The 9,901-nt window shown below is 40.1% G+C and overlaps 1 long non-coding RNA gene across 1 annotated transcript in view; it reads left to right on the top strand.

Annotated features, from left to right (window-relative positions):
• Window positions 1-1,641: 1,641 nt before the first annotated feature.
• Window positions 1,642-9,901, top strand: part of LOC110830204 (uncharacterized) — a 101,739-nt gene continuing 93,479 nt past the window's right edge. Inside the window, exons 1-2 of the long non-coding RNA XR_015536903.1 lie at window positions 1,642-2,863; window positions 3,624-3,813. This is a non-coding gene — a long non-coding RNA (uncharacterized LOC110830204). The remainder of the gene's footprint in view (window positions 2,864-3,623; window positions 3,814-9,901) is intronic.

Below are 9,901 nucleotides of genomic sequence, written 5' to 3'. Positions count from 1 at the left end.
AACACTAGTACTCATAAGCCTGTTGTTACTTATTCCCGCTTGGCAAATCCGGCGCTGTTAATACCCAAGAGCGATGTGTCGTACCGATGGTGGAACATTGCAAGGCCACCGTCGATCGCCACTGGTATGAGAGATTTCCAATGCCTTTTTGGGCTGTAAACTATTCGGTGTCATTGACATAACAAATCAATCTCCATCCTTCGTGTCGCCACCAGCTCACGATCAATACTCACAAGAAAGTTTTCGAGTGTCAGCGCCTTAGATTCGCTGTAAGCACAGCACGAAGCATTTCCGGTTCTTTGGCGACGTAACACTGAAGCCGTGCCCGCTTTCTAGGATCGATAGTCGAGTTGGTCAGGAGCTCTTGCCCCACGTCGAAGGTGTGTTGTCGCTGTTGAACTAATATGACGTCAGAATTAATATAAAATTATTTTTGTCAAAAGTGTAGTTCCCGCGGAGGGTATTGTCCCCAAAGGGAGAAGTTTCATGCGCTCTTTAGCAGCCCGGATCGAATTAATGTCGCGTAATTAGTCATTTATCAAATTCTACACTTTCATTGCGATGACATCACATTCGGTGCGCCCTCTTTCAATGTCGATACTTTTGCCAGGGGATTAAGCTACAAGACGAATGCCAATAGATTCCTTTAGGAAAAATTTAGAGAGGAGAAAGCATTTGTTTTGTTTCTTTGTAATGTTAAGAACGTCATACAGTTTCATTGTGGATGTAAAGAGTCTGTAATTGCAATTATATGAACGTAGATTGTAATATTTCGAGTGGAAAGAACAGGTTTTGTTTTGTAAACGAGAAGGAATTATATGCTAACCTCGAAATTAACGCTGTTTTCTTCAGTTACCGAACGTCGCGTTTATTAATTCAGTCAGAATTTTTATAAATACCTGAAGATTTATATCTTTTAAGCTTTTCAGTATCAACATCAACCTCAAAAAAATCTAGGTGTAGCTGCTAGTGGCAGAGCTGTTTATATTTCAACCTGCCAAACAATTTTGCTATCCAAACTGCCAAATGTTAGGTTAGGTTTCGCCCTCGGATATCCCTACATTGCAGCGTTTTCATGACTGCGAGGCAAAAACATTCTCTTTTTTATTTGAACGACGAATCTACTTCTGCGCCAGATGGTTAATGCAGTAAGTTTTCTTGTCATGTGGACCTGCCCCCCCCCCCCCCCCCCCTCTCTCAGGACTACTGACAAATGAAGGCTGTACCATCCGTGCAGGTTTTATCAATTTGACGACGATCGCAAAATAATTCCACCGCGTGGTGAATTCTTGTCATGCCAATTCAGTGTTGACCTTTTCTCTTGCGCTGTGCTTTTGTTTGTGTAGATACCGAGTAAAGACGTGTGTGTGTGTGTGTGTGTGTGTGTTCTTGACGAGCTCCGAATGCTAAAGAGCCCGAGTCGCTTGGAAAACAGTCGGAAGCGATTGCACAAAGAATTTTTCATTTCTGCGTTCCTCAGTACAGCCAGACGCAAGACTCAATCTGCGCACACTACTGAAATCAAATTGCATCCTAAAATACGCTGCTTAACACGAAAAAGACTAAAATGTTAAAAATCGAGATGACGTTTATGAACGGATGATTTTAATAGCGATTTTTATAACGAGATCTTCTCTGGTCCATTACGTCATTATTGCACAAACATGGAATAGGAATTTAAGCGCGCATGCGTAGTGTTTATACGTACGTACCTTGCTGTTACCTATATCATACGACACTAAGCAGAGTTTTCACATAAAATTTAATATTAATATAATATACATGGTATATTTAAATTTAACAAAACACTTCTGATATTGTCTTAAAGTCGGCGTGCGTGGGTTTTAGGAGATAAATTGACTGTGGGCAGAAACACTGACTTTTCTGATCCTTAAGACAATCAAATGAATTAGCGATAATTTTGTCAGTTTCATAAAAGGACCGGTTAAAATGAAGTCTTTTTATGAGCCTAAAAATTCAAACGGACCTTTATTTAACATTAAACGTTCTCTGTACGCAGTCGATTTCAGTTTATAATTTAATTTAATACGCAGAGCGGATATTTTTCTACACGGAGATGCACTGAATTATGTCCAGAGCTGCAGATGTACGGGGTGCCCGAGGAGGAGCGTCGAGACGCTGTGGCGTCGCCTGCTCCGGCCATACCGGGGATGCTCCATCACGGAACTTGGCAAGATTGTCAGGCGCCTTACGCCGAGGACGTCCGCCCAGAGAAACCGAAGTAAAATCGATGTATCTTACTTACATACTTCCCCCATGGAGCCGAGTCCTTCGTGAGAAGCCGATAGTCGCTCAGCGACTCAACAAATTCCCCAACATTTTATGGAACCCGAAGGTTCATTATCGTTTTCACAAAAGCCCGTCACTGGTCCCCATCCCAACCCATCCTATTTTTTAAGATTTATTTTAATAATATCCTCCCACCTATGTCTAGGTCTTCCCAGTGGTTTCTTTCCTTCTGCTTTATCAAAACCCTGTGTGCATTTCTTTTCTCTCCCATGCGGTCTACATGCCCTGCCCATCTCATCCTCCTTGTCTTGGTCAGTCTAATTATATTTGGCGAGGAGTACAACTTACGTTACTCAAATTTCTCCAGCGTCCGTGCATTTGTGGTGCATATTTCTTGCACAGGTTGGCATTATCGTAATTTGACTGTGTACGTGATTTATTTTCACATGACTCGCGCGACCCCCACCTTGAAACCAGTGGCTGCTAAGTGCAGGTGTTCTGTTCGTAGGTCATGTATGTGCTGCCATCTGCCATCAAGCGAGGAATACCCAAGAGAATCGTAATGGCCGCTAAGGTGTTCAGTCGTGTGGCGAGGTTCGAGGTTAAGACGAAGGTAAATAAGTTCGTTGTGGTTTTATTTGGCTCCGATGCCTTGAGATATTGTAGGTAACAGTTCTGTTCGTTCAGTTGTTTGCAAAATTATATCAAATTGTCCATATTTAGTCAACGTATTGTACAAAATTATACGCATAAATAACTCAATGAGAATTAAAACAAAACTAAACCACCCCAGTCAAACTGTGTAATACGACATTTTTATGTTCGAAGTTATTTATCTTCTAAGCCACCCTCACTTTACAAAGTCAGTTCCAGATTGTCTTACTTCCTACACCACTATTTAATATTTTTATTTACTAGCCGAGTCAGTGACTCACTGTTTAGTGTTCGATCCCCGACAGGTGTAGAGATTTTTCCTCTAGCCGCTGCGTCCAGATCGGGTCTGGGACCCACTCAGCCTCCTATCAAATGGGTACCGGGGTCCTTTCCCTGGGGGTAAAACCGGCCGGGGCTTGTCGCTGACCACTGACCCCAAGAAAGAGAGGAGCTATACCTCCTCCTCCCCTCTACATGGAAAGTAGTGGGGCAGTTTTTTTGTACTATTGATAATCATGTTTCGATAAAAATTGATCATCATCAGGTTAGGCACGTAAGTTTAATCACATGTAAATAATTACCTTATTATGCAAGTAATATTGAGATTGTGTTCTATAAAATCACAAAATGGTGGGTGACATCGCAGGTAAAATAGTTATTTTTGTATGCGTGTGTCTTGCCGCTGCTCCTTGGCGTTCGTGATCTGTGTTGTGCTGCAGTGACTTATGTGCAAGGACGGAATAATAATATATGCAGTGCCCAAGGTTACACGTAGCAACAACTCATTCAGCAATTAAGTAAAAGTGAATCAGTGTTGTGAACCAAATTATGAACATAAAACGTGCCATTCAACCATACATTCCCAGCCGCTGTGACGAGGAAGGTGCTTGCCGAGTGACGACATCTGTTGTGAGTAATATGAACTACTTTTCAACCTTGCTTGCCATTTGATCCTGTTGTCAACTTTCCTCCGACAGTGTGTTGTTTTGTAAATAAAGCGGATTCCGGTTAATTGGGACACATCGGGACTAGATTACTTTGGCCCAATTAAGCGAAGTTCCACGTAAAGAGTTAAAAAGGTTTGTTCTTTAAGATTTGTGAATTATATACTTCTTCTGTGCGTTGTTATTAAAACATTCAATTAAACAGCGTAATGACCTTGGTTTTCCTCCGTCATTTACCAATCAGTTATACTTTCAAAGTTTATAATAATGACGATTGTGTTTTATAGGAATTTTATTTTGTAGTGAAACTTAAATTTAAACTCGAACATTCCCAGCATTTCGATTGAAATGTGAAAAATTTATATTCGACGAAGTAACAAACGTGTTTTGCTCGGTAGTAAAGGCAAGTATTAATAGTATATATTGATTGCATATTTATATGATTTTGATTGAGCCAATTAAAATCTCCCATCGACTGTTGTTAAGCCAAATTAGTAACCTGACCTCCACGATCTTGCCTACACGCAGGTGACCTTAATTGCCTGTCCTCACATTGACAGTACATTAGTTTTAATCAAGCTATTTTGAGGCTGGAGTAAATAATTGAGAAGAGGTTGTATCACACTAATGAAGTCATTTTGCTCTTGAAAATGTTCAGTTCCTCGACTCTTCTATTTCAGACATTTTTTTTTCTTTTAGGTTTATTTATATTGCTGAAGTGATCTTCGTTAGAATCGCCTCGAGCTGGTATAGGGCGCACGTAGTTATTTGCTTTCCAGCTCCTGGACACGTCTATTATGACAACAAGCGATGGGATTTCCATTTTCTGGAATTCTGAGTGATCAAATCAACTCAACTCACTTTGCAATGTCATTGGCTCTAGACTGAAACGTCGTTCTTCGATCTCTGCCTGGAGAAATGGGTGTCTTTCGTCTATACACGCCCATAACAGCCAAGTGTCGCTTGTTATGGGTAAAACACGTGACAGTCTGTGAGTTCTCCATTGATCTCCACTTGGTTTTTTAGTGAAATGATCACGTTTAATTAGGAAATATTAGATTGCAATGCTTTATTAATTGAAAGTAGCAACAGTTGCAATCTAACAAACTCAAAGATAAGATATCATTAGTGCTGATGCAAAGTTTGCACTAATCAGCCATATTTTGGCTTACGTCTCCTGACCTGAGACGGCCGTCGTCGTAATTTGTGGGCACTGGGTAGACACAACGCTGCGTGGCCATCTTGGTTTCTGATTCTAAAGCGTTAGGCTTTTAGCATAGTCGTGATGTTGTTAAGGAACTTAAATCTCGTACAAAAGTATGAAATGCTTAGAAGCGACGAACCTCGGAATTATCACGTAACTTACGAACGACAAAATGGCGCCTATGAAAAGGTGATAGTGCACGTGGAGTTCTTTCTGAATCCTCATTTGTTACGTCTTGGCTTATTGGTGAACCAAGGGGTCGCGTCCAAATGTGAGAGCAGGCCGAATAGATGAGTGTGACATCTCCTCTGTAGATCAGGAAATGTTGCGTCTTTTTAGCGAGAGAATCTCTCTTTTATCATTTACGCGTGTTAACCAATGACCTTGGGATTACAGACGGAGTGGTCATGACGTGTTGCTGTCTCTTATACTCTGCTGTAATGTCAATAAATATTTGTGCATCCCTGCGCCTGTATTATCACGTTACCCCATTAACGTATTTGGTCAACCTGGGAGCAGAGAGGGTGTTCTGGTGCCCTAGTGTAAGCCTGCAAGCGTGAAAAAGACATTTTGCTAACCAGAATTCTTCTGATACGCATTTCTCTGTGTCCTGGACTTTGAGACATGCTGGGGCGTGGTCACGCTAACTAGATTTTCCCCAGACGTCAATCCGGACCGTTACAGAACTTCATGTGCTGTATTCAAAGACATCTTCTTCTTCAAAATCTTTATCCAAACTATGTTAATAATCACCTTTCCATCGCGTTCGATCGCATAGACCCGAAGGTTACTCGGCAGCTGTAAGATATTAAAAGTCCCCGTGTAGTTTCGCCGTACGTCGTCTGTTTCATGAATACGCTTTGTGAGTAACGGAGATAAAGCAACTGTTTTTTCGACAACCAAATATCGGCAAAAAATATTTCAAAACGCTGTTTGAAATTTGTTTTCATTCAGCGGTTTATCTGCGTCCTCAAATCCTGCATAAAGTAAAAGACTCCCTACAAAGAAGCCTCCGATCAATAATCAGAAGTGCCAACGTATTGCAGTTAAATATCTCATATCAAATCCGCTGTCTGAGTGTCCGAACTGTATGGGGGCTGGACACTAAGCGAAAATACATTTTTAGACTTAGAAATGCCAACGTTTGTCAAGACTGAATTTATATACGCGGATGGAGACACAAATTCGTGCTTTATTTTTCCAGTGCCCTGTATTTTCTGTCATGCAGTTCGGCACAAAACAATCACCCAAGAAAAAGTATAAAGCTATGAAATATGATTATTTTATGTATTAGCTTCATATAAATTTTTTTCCAAGATGTGTCTCACATTAATTCAGAAAATAACCTCCTGAAATTACGTCTTCCATTTTACTACAATGTATCGAGTTTAGTTACGATCGGAGATAAATCATTTTGATTCTGAAAATAACTATTGAATTTCTCAGTAGAAAGTGATTCAACTGTTTGTAGAATTTATACCTCACGTAATAATTGAACCAAACTCTTTACGTCACGTGTTTCTGCACCCCTAACGCCTCTGATCGAGCGAATTGTTGTCTTATAATGAAATAACCCCCCCAAAAAGGGGATATATTTATGCTCAACGCATGGAAAATCCCAAAGGGTTAATCAGTAAAAGCAATGGATTTTCATTACCGTTAATATTTTTCTCCTTTGTACAACAATCCTTTTTTTAATTAACTAAGACGCCGTTGATATTGTTGTAACAACCTCGTACCCAGTTGTTCGTCATTTCTGAGTTCTGAAAGGTCGTGTACGTACAACGAAGCAAATAGTTTTCAGGGGAGCGATGTCTACCAGAGCTGACGCTCGAGCACACAGAGAGTCTGTCCCGCCAGTAAACAAGGGTCGAGGGTTGATTACCCCCAACTGGTCCGCGTACATTTTACGACTCCGCCTTAAACCATTCGCTGACACGGAGTGGAATTCACTTACTTTATTTATAATTTGAACGTTAAATGTTTGCGTGGTCCTGGAAACAAATGCAACGAAGGGTCCGTTGAGAGTGTGTCCTCCTTGAGAAGCTGCCAGTGGTCCAGTTGGTCTGCGATGGCACCGAAATCCTCTTGTCATTTTTAAAGGATCGTGTCACTGCATTTTACCATCAACCAGATAAGAACATCTGCAGTCATAAGCGTCGAGTGCCCCTTCTACTCACATTTATACATTTTCCTTATCTGTCGGTCTCAGACTCTTTCATTTGATGTTTAATTTGTAGTGAAGCCTGTCGATAACGTAGATTCAAACTCAATTTAATTATATATAATTAGAAATTGTGCCTTATATAAAAAGAAATGCCCTATGCATTTTACGAATTAATTTGATGATCAGAAAAGTAATGGAGCCGTGTCCTTATTGAGAGGGGCCCACATTTTATGGGACCCTAAGGTTCATTACCGTGTCACAGGATTACATCAATAACGACGTATCTGGAAGCGAAGGCCAAAGGACAATCCGTACTCTTGTCAGATTACTTTGCCTTTAAAAATTAATTAGCTAATTAGATACGGAGCCAAATCAGTTGATATTTACGTGTCAAGGCAGTCCCATAGAAAATAAATAAGTTGATTGAGCAACCAAACAGCAAAGACGAGAAACGAAAAATTGAACGGAGTGTAATCAAAATGTAAAAGAAGAAGAAGAACAAGAAGAATGTGCAATTTCAGTCGCACGGTATTGATTTTTATAGGATTCAAGTAGCAAATTTTACTACGTGTATGAAGACCAGCGAGTTAATAGCCGTGGATTTCAGCGATTACATCGCAGAGAATTCCAGGATTCTTTCTGTCTCAAATAAGATAGTCGACGAAGCTTCACTAATGGCAAATAAAAAAAGATGGACGACGTCAAAGAGGTCGCGAAGTGCATCAGTAGGATTTTTTTTTTTACTTGTATTCTGGCGTGGACAATGAAAATGGCGGTCCGAAATAACTTACGTTTAGAAGAAAAATTAATACGTGATATAAAATGATATTTCTGTCTTCTGAATAGTGGGATAACAATTATGTGATTTGGGGGCATTTGAAGGGAGAACATTTAACGAAACTTAAATATAAAACAGCGTTACTTCATTTACCTTTAGAAACTGTTATTCCAATTTGGTTTATGAACATGTGCCCTTTTCGTACCCACACAGCAAAATATCGCTACAATTTTTGTTTACGTATATTTATTTTTGGCAAGGCCGTGGTCTATGCAACACGGAGTTTTCCTCCGGGGGCTTCCCCGGTTTCTCCGTGGCATCCCAACAATTACTCCATCCATTGACACACAGAAGAAGGCAATGGCAAACCACTTCTGGATCATCTGCCAAGAACGTATATGAACAGGTCCCAGTCCGAGAAAAGGATGGAAGGATCCTGTTCATATGGACCTGCCGTGAGACAGAACACTAAATAATAATAAATAAATAAAAAAAACATTAATTATGTTAAGTAGTTCCACTGTTTATAAGTAATTAGCAGATTTGTCTCTTGTGTATTGTTTGACTTTTGACAAGTAATTTTACGTGCATAATCGAATTATGGCTTATTACAACTTCTCTGAATTTCAGTGCCTCAACTTTCAGAGTGGGAGTAATAATCCATAATTGTTCATTATTACTTTTACTGTACAATGTGGGACAATTGCCCCTCAACTGATACAACAATCAGAAAAGATTGAACTGAAAAGATTAGTTTTAAACTTTTCAATTGTTGATACGTCGTTAGTTGTTTGCGATTTCATTATTTCCTTTGTTTAAAGTTGCACGAGCCTTAGAATTTTCGTGTCTGCTAATGACAACGGATTGCGATTTGAAGCTTTCGCGGCGACGAAGATGGTTCTCGAAAAGCTGGTGTTTTCACTTCTGAACCACCGTACACGAGAAGAATTTATTAGACAATGGATTAGTGTATGGAGCGGCTGAAGTTGTCGTTTCAAGGACAACAATGAGCTGAAATGAGTAACGGAGGTTAACATTTATGAGTGGACGTTCGAATTGTCTCGCGTGATTGTCTGGTGCAGACACCACGAGGGGGCGGGGGGAACCCGCGAGTAGACGGACATACAAATGCTAATAACTGTACAAGTCAGAAAGAAATGGAAGACTGAGAAGGAGCCAATGTAATAATGTATTTTAGAATCGTAATTTAGTAATGCGGAATTCTGGGAAATAAAATACGAAAAACAGATCCCTCTGTCTGTTGTCAGACAACATTTAATTTGCATTAAGCTCTTATGAATAAGTGTAGTCACGGGGGCACAATGCGTTCAGATCTGGCACGATTCTGAGACCGGTCTAATGTCTTTAAAAGTGTTTCATTCTATACGACGTCGCCCCAAACCACGAGGAATTCCGCCAGTCTGTCTGTTCCAGGAAATTGCAGTCTGCGGCCTCTAAGTCGTAATGCATCAGATCTTGGAAATATTTAAGTTAATCTGTTCCAAAAGGCGTGTACTCCATTGTGTAAGTTAAGAAATGACGTCATAAAGAACACGAAATATGATTGGCCGGGGGAACTCGGTATTGGTCACGACCTTCAAAACAGGGATGTCCCAAATCGCATCTCGTTGGATGGTTTTTGCGGCCCCGATTAAGTTCTCGAATTATTCGCAATACGCGGCTCCAAATTGTTACAATTTCAATGTATTTTAAGTTTCAGATGCACGTAAAATATCAACCTCTTTGTCGCTGATATATTTCAAATAAATAATTTTAAATTCTATTCAGTAACATGCACGTTGCACGTCATTAAGATATATTGTTAATGTAATAATTACCTGCCTCCGGCTCTATAGATGACTTCCATAAATCAGACCAGTGATTTACAGTGAGGTAGTTATCAG

This window comes from Zootermopsis nevadensis, unplaced genomic scaffold (genome assembly GCF_977971745.1).
Source record: "Zootermopsis nevadensis isolate Lab colony 2312 unplaced genomic scaffold, Znev_1.0 Znev_ptg000024l, whole genome shotgun sequence".
Taxonomy (NCBI): Eukaryota; Metazoa; Arthropoda; class Insecta; order Blattodea; family Termopsidae; genus Zootermopsis; species Zootermopsis nevadensis.
Note: the sequence above shows the minus strand (reverse complement) of the source record. Positions and strands in the feature narration are given on the sequence as shown.